This window comes from Leptodactylus fuscus, chromosome 7 (assembly GCF_031893055.1).
Source record: "Leptodactylus fuscus isolate aLepFus1 chromosome 7, aLepFus1.hap2, whole genome shotgun sequence".
Classification (NCBI taxonomy): Eukaryota; Metazoa; Chordata; class Amphibia; order Anura; family Leptodactylidae; genus Leptodactylus; species Leptodactylus fuscus.
Genome location: NC_134271.1, coordinates 39,222,762 through 39,235,811, shown reverse-complemented (window position 1 = coordinate 39,235,811; position 13,050 = coordinate 39,222,762).

Below are 13,050 nucleotides of genomic sequence, written 5' to 3'. Positions count from 1 at the left end.
GGAAGACAGGTAAGTATGATGGGGCAGGGTGGTTGTATTGGTGATGTAACTTTTCTGAAAAGGGAACGTCACTGGAAAATCTGAAAACGTCCCTGGGGTGGTCACATGACCACCCTGGCAATCTAGGTAAATATACATTTTTGGTAAAATAAGTAAGTTAGAAGTTAGGCAGGGAAAGGGTGTTTAGCTTAGTGTAGGATGATTTTATCCTGGACATCCCCTTTAACATAGTTTACCTGGTAGTTGCACAGGATGGAATTGTGAATTGGGATTTTTTTTATGAAGGCTTAATCAAGATGCCAATGGCAGTTACAATGGCTAGTTGCAGTAGGGGACGAGGCCAGCATGATCACAACCAGGGCATGATCAGACTAGGAGAGGACGCCAATTTTGAATCTACAGGCAGAGGACAGGAACATTCAACAAAGAAATAATCAATCCTAGTATGAGTGTTGTGACTGTAGAAGGAGAAACCAAAATTCAACAACTGCAACTGTGCGCACAGTGAAGGCCTATCTGGGAGAGACAACCTGTCTACAAGCTATGCCAGGATGGGAATGGAGATGAGCAAGGAGTTAGGCTCATACAAGTTACACAATGATGTGAGTTGCCAGTGTAGGTGTCCCTCTAGGATTATGTACTGGTTCTTGGGATCCAAATGAGAAGCCATGACCTGCTGGCAGAGTTTAAGGTGTCCTTGCAGCAAGATTTTCACAAAGCTATGGAAAGAGTGCAAAAAGGATCATATTTTTAGTGGACTGCAAATCCCATATTAAAAATAAGATGACAAATTTAACAGCAGCACTTACTAAACTTGTGGATGTTGGTAATTCCTTGGAAAAAAGAGCTGGAGACAATGAAACTGAAACTTTAAGATGTTGAGGACTGCACACGGTGCAACAATATGAGGTTCAGGGGAATCCCTGAAACAATCAAACCTGATAAACTGCACAGGCTCTTGTTGCTTGACCGTGTGCATTGCTTACCTAAACCCAAATTGCTACCTGCCCGTCTCAAGGGATGTTATCACTTGCATCCACTTTTTTCGCACTAAAGAGAAAAATTTCCGGAAGTTGCCAGGTCTGCTTCTACCTTGCCTGACCATTTTAAAAATATCACCAATTTTGCAGATTTATCAGCGGTTCACTATGCAACATAGATGTGCCTTTGCTATCTGCGCTAAAGTGCTGTGAGACCATGGCAAACAGTGTCTAGTTAAGCTCCATTTCATCAAAAATAACCAGTATCTTGTTCATTCTCCAGCGGAGGTGCTCCATCACAATTGGAATTTATCTTCTTCTCAAGATACAGACTCCCACGACGAGAAGGGCTCTTTGACTCATGTTAAAGAGGACTGGTTCATTGTCTCTTATGGGAACAGTGGCGGATCCAGGGTTTGCGGGGCCCTGGGCAATTGACTTTGGCGGGGCCCTACTTACTGGGGGGTCTCGCACTTCTAACCTGTACTTCCCAACTGTTGAAGACCAGAAAGAGGGAACAAAATGTGAGCAAATTTGGCCCCACCCACTTTTATGTTGACTCCGCCCATTCTCATTCATTTTTTCATGTGATTCCACACAGTATAATCCTCCTACAGTCACCCGTAAATTATATGTCCCCCCTCCGTCTCTCCCCCATTTTCATATACACCCTTCATCTACCCCTAGTTTCATGTCCCCCCTCTATCTCTGTCCCCAGTTTCATGCCATTCTCCCCCTTTATGAGCCCATAGTTTCATGCCCCCCCAGTCTCTGCCCCAGTGTCATGCCGTTCTCCCCCCTTCATCTGCCCCAGTGTCATGCTGTTCTCCCCCCTTCATCTGCCCCAATGTCATGCCATTCTCCCCCCTTCATCTGCCCCAGTGTCATGCCATTCCCCCCCTTCATCTGCCCCAGTATCATGCCATTCTCCCCCCTTCATTTGCCTCAGTGTCATGCCGTTCTCCCCCCTCCTTCATTTGCCCCAGTGTCATGCCGTTCTCTCCCCTTCATTTGCCCCAGTGTCATGCCATTCTCCCCCTTCATCTGCCCCAGTGTCATGCCGTTCTCTCCCACTTCATTTGCCCCAGTGTCATGCCGTTCTCTCCCCCTTCATTTGCCCCAGTGTCATGCCGTTCTCCCCCCTTCATCTGCCCCAGTGTCATGCCGTTCTCCCCCCTTCATCTGCCCCAGTGTCATGCCGTTCTCCCCCCCTCCATATGCCCCAGTGTCATGCCATTCTCCCCCCCTTCATCTGCCCCAGTGTCATTCCATTCTCCCCCCTATATCTGCCCCAGTGTCATGCCGTTCTCCCCCCCTCCATTTGCCCCAGTGTCATGCCGTTCTCCCCCCCTCCATCTGCCTCAGTGTCATGCTGTTCTCCCCCCTTCATCTGCCCCAGTGTCATGCCGTTCTCCCCCCCTCCATCTGCCCCAGTGTCATGCCGTTCTCCCCCCCCCCCCTCCATCTGCTCCAGTGTCATGCCGTTCTCCCCCCTCCATCTGCCCCAGTGTCATGCCGTTCTCCCCCCTTCATCTGCCCCAGTGTCATGCTGTTCTCCCCCCTCTATCTGCCCCAGTGTCATGCCATTAAATTATATGTCCCCCCTCCGTCTCTCCCCCATTTTCATATACACCCTTCATCTACCCCTAGTTTCATGTCCCCCCTCTATCTCTGTGCCCAGTTTCATGCCATTCTCCCCCTTTATGAGCCCATAGTTTCATGCCCCCCCAGTCTCTGCCCCAGTGTCATGCCGTTCTCCCCCTCCATCTGCTCCAGTGTCATGCCGTTCTCCCCCTCCATCTGCCCCAGTGTCATGCCGTTCTCCCCCCTTCATCTGCCCCAGTGTCATGCTGTTCTCCCCCCTCTATCTGCCCCAGTGTCATGCCATTCTCCCCCCTTCTTCTCCCCCCTCCATCTGCCCCAGTGTCATGCCGTTCTCCTCGCCCTCCATCTGCCCCAGTGTCATGCTGTTCTCCCCCCCCATCTGCCCCAGTGTCATGCTGTTCTCCCCCCCTCTATCTGCCCCAGTGTCATGCCGTTCTTCCCCCTTCATCTGCCCCAGTGTCATGCCGTTCTCCCTCCGTTCATCTGCCCCAGCGTCATACTGTTCTCTCCCCCTTCATCTGCCCCAGTGTCATGCTGTTCTCACACTCACACACACACGCTCACCTTTCCTCGTTCCCTCGCAGCTCTCTCCCTCATACACATATTGTAGCCGTGATGTGATGACGTCATCACATCGCAGCTACAAATGCTGGAGCTCAGCGTTAAAGCAGGAGCTCAGCTGTGACAGCTCCTGCTTTAAACGCCTATACGTTTAGGATGCCGATACGTTGAAATCGGGACATGCCGACCGAGACCATTTTGTTAGGTCCGGGCAGCGCCGCGGGGCCCCGCTAAGCGCAGGGCCCCGGGCGGTTGCCCGGCTCGCCCGGCCCTGGATCCGCCCCTGTATGGGAAGTGTCATTACAACTAAGTTCGACTATAACCACGCTATAGCCCGGTATTCTTTTTACCTGGTCCCTGCTGAAGGACAATAGTACTGACCTTTAATTTTTTTATGTTTTGTTTATTTTACACCTGTCCCTGGTTTTGGTCAGGAAGTTGTATGCTGTTTACTAATGGGTTTACAAATCCTCTTGTATTTTCTCCCTAGGATTGTGCTTATTTACTAATAATGTATGGTAATTTACCTATTTAATCATTTTTGGAACTGTCAATGTTACTGTATGTGCAATGGACACTCCATTTTCCTCCTTATTTTACTATGGTGACTGCTCAATTAACTTTCTCAGGCTGGTAATATGGTGTTTAATATTACCTCAATTAATGCAAAGAGATTAAACTAACCCTTTATGCTAGGGCCTCACGTTGCAAAAATGCAGTATTTTGGTAATGTCGGAAACACTGCGGCCAAAAACGCTGCATTTCACATTACCTGCAAAATGGATGGGATTCTGGCTAATCCATTCAACATATTGCATTAATAAATTCACAGTGGAAATCCTGTGATTTCAATAACATTAGCGTCTTTGCAAATCGCATCATGTCAATTATACCTACAGAAACGCTGGCATTTTCCCGTATATGTAGAAGTCTGCAGAGGAAAACTCTGTGGATTTTCTGTCAAAAATGCTGGGGGGAAAAAAATATGATACATTTTTAATTCATTATTTTCTGCCGTGTTTTTTGGCTGTGGCTCCTTATGTGTGGCCATAGCCTGAAGAGGTCTACAGCATGAAATGGGGTCTGTTTTTACAAGGCTGACGTTTTTGTGTACAACACATACAGTTGACTGTGGTAGACAAATTCAGGGTTTTTTTCATAAAAGATTTCCCTCTGTGTACTAATGGAGAGCCCATTACTATTAGAGAGTCTGTGGTCTTCTCTCTGGTCAAGGAACTTATTGATGATAATGGTCATTATATCACCTTGATTTGTTATATTAATAATGTTTTGTATATCCTGGTAGTGTCTTTTGCTCCCAATTCTAGACAAATGCAGTTTTTACGCAAGATCTTTGCATTGATATGTGTAGCTCCAACAATCTGAACAAGATTCTACTTTTTCAAAACTTTCCATATCGATTACATTTTGATAGATCAACCCTTATTCTCAGTGATGTAAATAGGAATGGCGAGCCCCCAAAGTGAACATTTGACATGGGCCCCTCTGACCGAACCCCTTCCCCCTGAGTTCAGCGCACTGTTGGCTTTCTATATAAAACCACATGTGCCCAAGGACATGAAAGGTCCTCTTTAACTGTATTGTGCATGTCTGATAATGATGTGAAGAAATGGGTGCAGATGGGGGCAGTGTGTCATCATCAGACATCCACAGTACTGTTAGTAGTGTATGCTGAGGCAGAGGAGAAAGATGGAGAAAGATGTCAGGTACCTAGCGGGAGCAGAGATGAGCAGCAGTTAGCAGCTGCAGATAGTGAAGCCAATTGAAGGAAATCAACACCACTAAAACCCTTTTCTGCTCATTTGCATAAGGGATAAAGGGACAATTTTTACAAAAGAAATAAGAAATACAGCATTGTAGACTATGCTGATAGCCTTACTATGATTAGTTTATATTTCCATTTTGTGATGACAGGCTCCTTTTAAGGCCCCCAATAAATAAATAAATAAATAAATGTAATTAATTAATTAATTAATAAACAAACAATATGAAAAATGTTGTCTAGTTTCAACAAATAAAAGTTATTGTTTATATTGTGAAAAGTTGTACAATTTTCTGATATACTATCTGTATCAATTCCTCACAATTTTCTAGATCTCTGCTTGTTGTGATTCATTGTTTACATCCAGTTGATAAAATCCAGTCCATGGTCATGTGATGGACGCACAGGTGCACAGCTCGCTACAAGACAAAGCTCTGATTACTGTAACTGTAGCTGTGCACCTGTGTGTATATCACATGACCATGGACTATACGGTACATCACATGACCATGGACTACCCATCACAGAATCATAGACTGATTTTTACTCACTGGAAGTAACAGAGGTCTAGAAAACTATAAGGAATTGAGACAGAGAGTATATTGGAAAATTGTTAACATTTTCAGAGTACACACAATAAAGTGTCTATTTTGTTTGACGATATTGTTCATGTTTCTGAGGCTTGCACTTGCTCTTGATGCTCTTAATGTTTTGTTCTATTGCTTTCACTTTTTTGTTGTACATAAAAACTATTATTATATAGATAGATAGATAGATAGATAGATATATTATATATATATATATTATATTATTATTATTATTATTATTATTATATTATTATTGTATATAAAAACTCTTAATAAAAAAGTGATTAAACATAAAAAATATAGACCCCATTGTCCTACATACTGTAGATGAGACAAAGTTTCTAAGAAAACCCCAGTTTGCTTTATGAGCTTAGTTTGACCTTTGGATTGATGGTGATAAGCCAAGTTGAAATCTAATTTGACTTCCAATAATTTGCAGAATGCCTGTGTGATTCAGGATGTGAATAAAATGCTTCTGTCAGGAACTATGTGCTTCAGGAGTCCAGGGAGGCGGAAAATGTGTTTGATGAACAAGGACAATGAAAGGCTAGTTAAGGGAACCCATAGGTGAATTTACTAACACTGGCATTTCATACTGAAGTGTACTGGATGCACAAGCATCTTAATATACAGAATTTGGTGCATTTCCACTGACAATGCTTAGGAAAAGTATTGGAACCATTATTTATGCTCTTTTTTGCTGTATCTTTGAATTCATCTGTTTTTATTGGATGTAAAATAGACTGATATCCGAGCAGGAGTGGCATTCAAAGTTTTAGCAACACCTTCCATGAGGGCAACGGTGGGGCGGGCAGCTTGCCTTGCAAAATTTTAGTGTAGGAGGTATGTTGCACCTTATGGAGCCTGAACCACACCCTACTTTTACCCACAGTGTTCTCTGTCACCCAAATATAACTTATGCCCCCATATAATAAATGAGTTTTTCAGCTCTTTAATATTGATTTGTTTATCCTTAGGATAGGCTATCAGGAGTCTGCTACTCACATGCGCACATATGATGTGCACTGCTGCCGTAGCCATACTGTCCCAGAAAAGCTGATCTGCAGAGGTCCTGGCTGTCAGAAAGGTGGAGAAGCCCAAGAATTGGAGCAACTTGTGTGCTGGCTCGGGAAAGTGTAAAATAAAAATAAGAAAAAACATACTTACCTGTCCTCATGCTCTGTTTTCTGCTGCCAGTGTCCATTCAGTCTCATACCAGCAACTTTTACTGGAAGTCCTGCGCTTCATGCAACTGATAATGGCCTCACTGGTAAGGAACTGTTCTCTTATATCAGTGGTCCCTCTCTATCAAATCAAATTAAAAAAAAGCTTTATTGGCACGTCTGAATTTGACATTGCCAAAGCAAAGAGAGTAGTTGGGGGTGTGGAGTGGGTGGATGGGTAGGAAGGTCAGTGGTACAATAGTGCTTGGGGTCTCGTGGGTATGGCCGGGTGAAGGGTGGGTGGGTGATTAGGTGGGGTGATAATGGGGTATAATAGTCCTTGGGTTCTCATCTTCCCCTCATTTGATGGCACCTATCGACCCCCTGAGGCTACTGATTGGTGTCAGTGGTCACATGAGGTGTAGGATTTCCAGCAACAAAGTGCTGGTAGGAACCTGAATAGATACCGAGGGGTTGGGGAAAGATGAATATACTTTTTTTTTTCCTTTTAACATTTCAACTGGCTGCCACATGGATTGCTCCAATTCCAGGGCAAGCACTTTAATATTACCCCCTCTTGTCCACACATTCATCGCAGAGCAGGACCGGAGACGAAACAAGTAAGTAATGAGCACGCCCTTTCTTGCCCCTCACAATATATAACAGCCCTTTTACTGGCCCCCGCTTGCTTTCATTCTCAACTTACTGTCCACAACATGGTATAATGCCTACTTTACTCACCCCACACATTTTACAGTCTCCTTTATTGGTCCACCCACAGAAATTTCCCTCTTTATTGGTGACCATACAGTAACTGCTCTCTTTATTGACTCAGGCACACTATACTGTCCCTTTACTAGACCCTAAACAGTATACTGCACCCTGCCATAGCCGCCTGGTGTCTGCTGTTTTGTACAGCAGATACCATGCGCTAATGCCCCCGGTCAGCTGTCGGTGATCGCCGGCCTCTGGAGCAAGCTCCAGGGCCGACGTTACGTTGGCATGACAGCTAGGAGCCTTGTAAAGGCTCTCTGCCTTGTCTGCAATACTTTTCTTTTGCAGGCTACTCTATGTAGCCTGCAAAAGAAATTATGATTTTTTTGCAATTGTATTAGCCTTATATAATGCATTGCATTAGTGATCAGACTCCCTGGGGTCCAAAACCCCTAAGGGGTCTAGTAAATGCTGAAAAAAAATTAAGTAACAAAAAAAATTTAAAAAATTAAAAAGTATTAAAAATTCAAATCATCCCATTTCCCTAGAACACATATAAAAGTACTTAAATACTGTGAAACACATACATGTTAGGTATTTATTAATATTTTTCCTATATGGTAATCACCATAGCGAGAAAAAGTCAAAAGTGAGGGGAGTCAAAAACAAAAAATGAAAATCGAAAAATGCCAGTGACGGGAGAGGGTTAAGAACAAATACAAAACAGATGACACTTGACCATCAGAACCGTAATGAGACTCAAAACAGGCTGATCTTTGTTTTTCTTGAAATTCTGTACTTGTCATTGCTCCAATAAAGGGACAATTTTTTGCACGTTTTTTTGAAAGCCACTTCTTCATCACTTTTCAAGTAAGCGCACCGACACAAATGTTACATAACATATAGAGTTATGATGAGGTTAGATGAAGACACCGATCCACCAAGCCCAACCTGTAACCCCACAGGGTCTTTTTACTATCCTTCTATGTATTTGTGTATTGTGATTAGATCTCAGAGTAGCTGTCTTTTTCTAACCTAAATTTGTTAATCTGTCTCTGATCTTCACTCTAACCATTCCTCTGTTTGTCTTGGTCACCCTTCTCTGCGCTCTCTAGTATACAAAAAGGACATAACTAAATTTAGTTATGTCCTTCTTGTATACTAGAGAGCAAATCTCAGCACAATAGTCTTATGTGACCATAGTAATGATCTTGTTCATTCATCACATAATTTTATGAGCCATAGCAGCAGCTGCCTGGCATTGAGTGCTAAAGGTAAGTTCACCAAAATCCCCAATTCATTTTCAGTGAGTCTTACACACTAAAGCAGGGTTCACACTAGCGTCGGTGTCCGAAATCTTGCGCGGACATTAGCATCGGAAACTCGCGGGTGTCCGTTACATTTTGCATTATTTTAAATGGGACTTCATGTGTGTCCTTTACTGTCCGTGTCTGTCCTTAACTGTCCATTTGCAAAGATGTCGAATTTTTCAAAATCGGATATCTTTGTAAATGGACAGTTAAGCACAGACACGGACAGTAAAGGACACACATGATGTCCCATTTAAAATAATGCAAAATGTAATGGACATAGCTAGTGTCCGATGCTAATGTCCGCACAAGATTTTGCACGGGCCTTAGAATTGGACACTAGCTGTCGGACACCAACGCTAGTGTGAACGCCCCCTAATTCACTATTAAGTACATAATCTAAATTTCTGTAATTGTCCCCCTTCCACCTCCAATGCAGTGTGGCTGTGGCGTCTGCTCCAATACAATAACCATTTTTGGTAACTTTTTTACCAACATACACTTTTTCTTCAGCACTTTTCAATAAGGCACACTGCAACAATTATTTTTTGAGGGCAGTCCAGGTTCTCTTTTGGCTCCCAAGTGTCATCCTGATTAGAATATCAATTCCATTTCAGACAATATTTCACCTTTCCTGTATTCAAGAAGTTTATATCCAGGCCACTGTAAGTGTCTACCATCCTCCGCTTTTTTTTTTTTTCAAAAGTCAATTCTTTACTTCTGTAAATTAATTACTTCACAATGATGAAGAGTGATGCTGTGCACCCATAGAGAAATAATTTTTGGTGGCTCTTTACAAATTCTTTTCAACTGGAAGGGACAGCACAATACACACTACTGTGAGGCTGGGCTGACTGTGAGAAACGCCCTTCTGACAGTGAAGAGCTACGATACCAGAAACGCCCTTCTGACAGTGAAGAGCTACGATACCAGAAACGCCCTTCTAACAGTGAAGAGCTACGGTACCCGCACCGATAGCTCTTCACCGGAGGCACAGAATGTGAAAGCTGATTGGCGCACTATTGGCGTTCTAGCGGTGTATAAAACCGCATGTGCCCCAGGGGGTGAAAGGTCCTTTTTAACTTCAGGCAAAAAGGAAAGCAAAATCCTGCTTGTCTGAGCTCTAACTATACAATCCAAGGTTCTGGAATAGATGAGTGGTCTACTGTAGTGGACGTATTAAAAATTATATATTTATTAATATATTTTAAAAGATAGGGTTTAATACGAAGACATACACCCAAGTGATAACCCAAAACGAAAAAACAAAAAACTGGAGTAGGCAATTGTGTTTGACTACAGGATTATTATACATCAACAGTAGCTCCTAAAATAAACTATAAAAGGAGACCATAACCCATCCAAGGCTAGTAAACCTATATACAATAAACGTGGCTTAACTACTTAGCCAGTCCATGTAAATCAGTGCTCAATAACTCAGGTTTGTATATTCAGAGCACATATTAATCAAAGGCAAAACTAACATGTAAGGAGCAGGACCTATAATACAAGTTACTCAGGTTCCCATAATAACTCTGTCTCCTCAAACATTTGATTAGCTGCCTATATAGACTGGCTATTAGAAGACTGCCTAATACATGATTGCCTGATGTGTTTCTTTTGCTGACACCCCGCAGTGCAGCGAATTCATCAGAGGCATAATGTTGGGAGCAAGCTAACACCTAAGTATTTTTGTTTCTTAGTTAGGTATCTTTAGAATTCACCCTCCCGCAGCCCAGTCGGCACTGATATTTGGCTGTACAGGGCCGTGGGAAGTGCCGCTACGTAAAGTGGATAACCCCCCTTGATGATGTCTCTAACCAATCACTGTTACCTAACACAGCTGATGCCGATGGGGAGATATGCTGTGAGGAAACCACCATTGCGCAACTACGCACCCGTTCTTTCTATAATACAAGACGACTAGTGTCTAATGTGTACACTAGTCAGTAGATGGGAGAATGCTAGCACATGTAAGAGTGACAAACAACTGAAATTGTACATTGTATATAGGCAGAGAATATGGGGATTTGGACTCCAAATAGGATTTACCACTAAAACAGCCTATCCATAGTAAAATAATTACCACGCTCAAATGTAACAATAATGGTAATACCTAGAGAGATCCCTATATTAAATTACACGTATCCTCTAGTATATTACCCATTACCAGAGGACAAAACGTCTTTGTTAAAGCCATACATGTTGAAGCCATTGGTATATCAAGAGATCTAATGAACATAGACAGAGTGTAAAACCCTAACCGGGGTGATGTTATAATTTGAATAAAACATGCATAGGAGATAGTATCATTAAGACCCCACGGTTTACATGTCTTCAGAAGAAATGTCCATCTCGCGCCTCTCTGTAATAATCGCTGATCTAAATTACCACTCCTTGGTGATGGGCGAACCCATTCAATACCTTGGAATTTCAACAAGGACACATCTCCATCATGTAATGTACAGAAGTGGTGTGCGATTGGTGTGTCTGCAACATGGCCAATATCCAAGATATGATCTCTAATCCTCCTGCGGAACTCACATATGGTTTTTCCTACATCCTGAGTCCCGCAGGAGGTGCAAGTGGCCAAGTAAACGACTCCTGTAGTTTTGTAATTAATGAAATCTCTATTAGTGTAAGTTTTCCCTTTACTGTGGCTCTGGAATGTTTTTCTTCTCTTGATTGAAATACATGCACGACACGACCTGCAGCTATAAGTGCCAACCAATTTATCAGACTGTCTACACAGCCAAGTATCATTACTCAGTGGTGCCAAATGGTTCTTAACTAATTTGTCCTTAAAATTCTGGCCCCTGCAATACGTGACCAGGGGATGGTCTCCTATTAAAGGGCCAATATCTGAATCAGAATGGAGAAACCTCGTTGTATTCCTCAGGACCTCTATAACCGCTCTATTGGCCATATCATAAGTTGCTATAATTCTTGTTTCCCCAGTCTCATCACGTTTACTTGACTGTAAAAGTGACCTCCAATCTCTTCTACGCAGAACCCCATCCGGGTATCCGCGTCTCTGAAACCTCTCCCTCAGATTATGAGCTGCCACCTCATAATCTGCAAGGCAGGTATAATTTCTGCCCCTTTGGAATCCCACGACGTAAAGATGGTGGGTGCCAACTGTTCCATTGTAAGAGGCAATTGACTGCCATAGCTTTGCAGAAAATCATTGTGCTCAATGTACCCGAATTAGATTTATAAATTTTGAGGTTAAGGAAAGTGATGGAATCATCCGTGATCTCTGATGTGAAAAACAACCATAATTCATTAATGTTCAAGACACGTACAAATTCATGGAATTAACCGCCCGCCCCCCCCCCCCAAATGAGGAGGACATCATCGATATACCTCACCCAAAACAGTATGTGTGATGTCCAAGGTTCTATACTGTCCCCAAAGACCACCTCTCTCTCCCACCAGCCCAGATATAAATTTGCGAAAGTTGGTGCGCAAGGAGTGCCCATAGCAACTCCTTTGAGCTGGCGGAAGAGGAGGCGGTCAAACATAAAGGTGTTATGGGTGAGGATGAATCGAAGGAGGTCCACAACAAAGGAATTATGGGCCACAAAATGATTTCCTCGCATCATGAGCCTTTGCTGTGGAGCATGCGTGATGGTGGTTTCCTCACAGCATATCTCCCCATCGGCATCAGCTGTGTTAGGTAACAGTGATTGGTTAGAGACGTCATCGAGGGGCGGGGTTATCCACTTTACGTAGTGGCACTTCCCACGGCCCTGTACAGCCAAATATCAGTGCTGACTGGGCTGCGGGAGGGTGAATTCTAAAGATACCTAACTAAGAAACAAAAATACTTAGGTGTTAGTTTGCTCCCGACATTATGCCTCTGATTAATTTGCTGCACCGCGGGGTGTCAGCAAAAGAAACACATCAGGCAATCATGTATTAGGCAGTCTTCTAATAGCCAGTCTATATAGGCAGCTAATCAAATGTTTGAGGAGACAGAGTTATTATGGGAACCTGAGTAATTTGTATTATAGGTCCTGCTCCTTACATGTTAGTTTTGCCTTTGATTACTATGTGCTCTGAATATACAAACCTGAATAATTGAGCACTGATTTACATGGACTGGCTAAGTAGTTCAGCCACATTTATTGTATGTAGGTGACTAGCCTTGGATGGGTTATGGTCTCCTTTTAAGTGGCTTATACTCCCCCTTTTTAAGACCATTCTGGTTTTAACGGATGGTTTATTTTAGGAGCTACTGTTGATGTATAATAATTCTGTAGTCAAACACAATTGCCTATAGATTATACTCCAGTTTTTTGTTTTTTCGTTTTGGGTTATCACTTGGGTGTATGTTTTGGTATT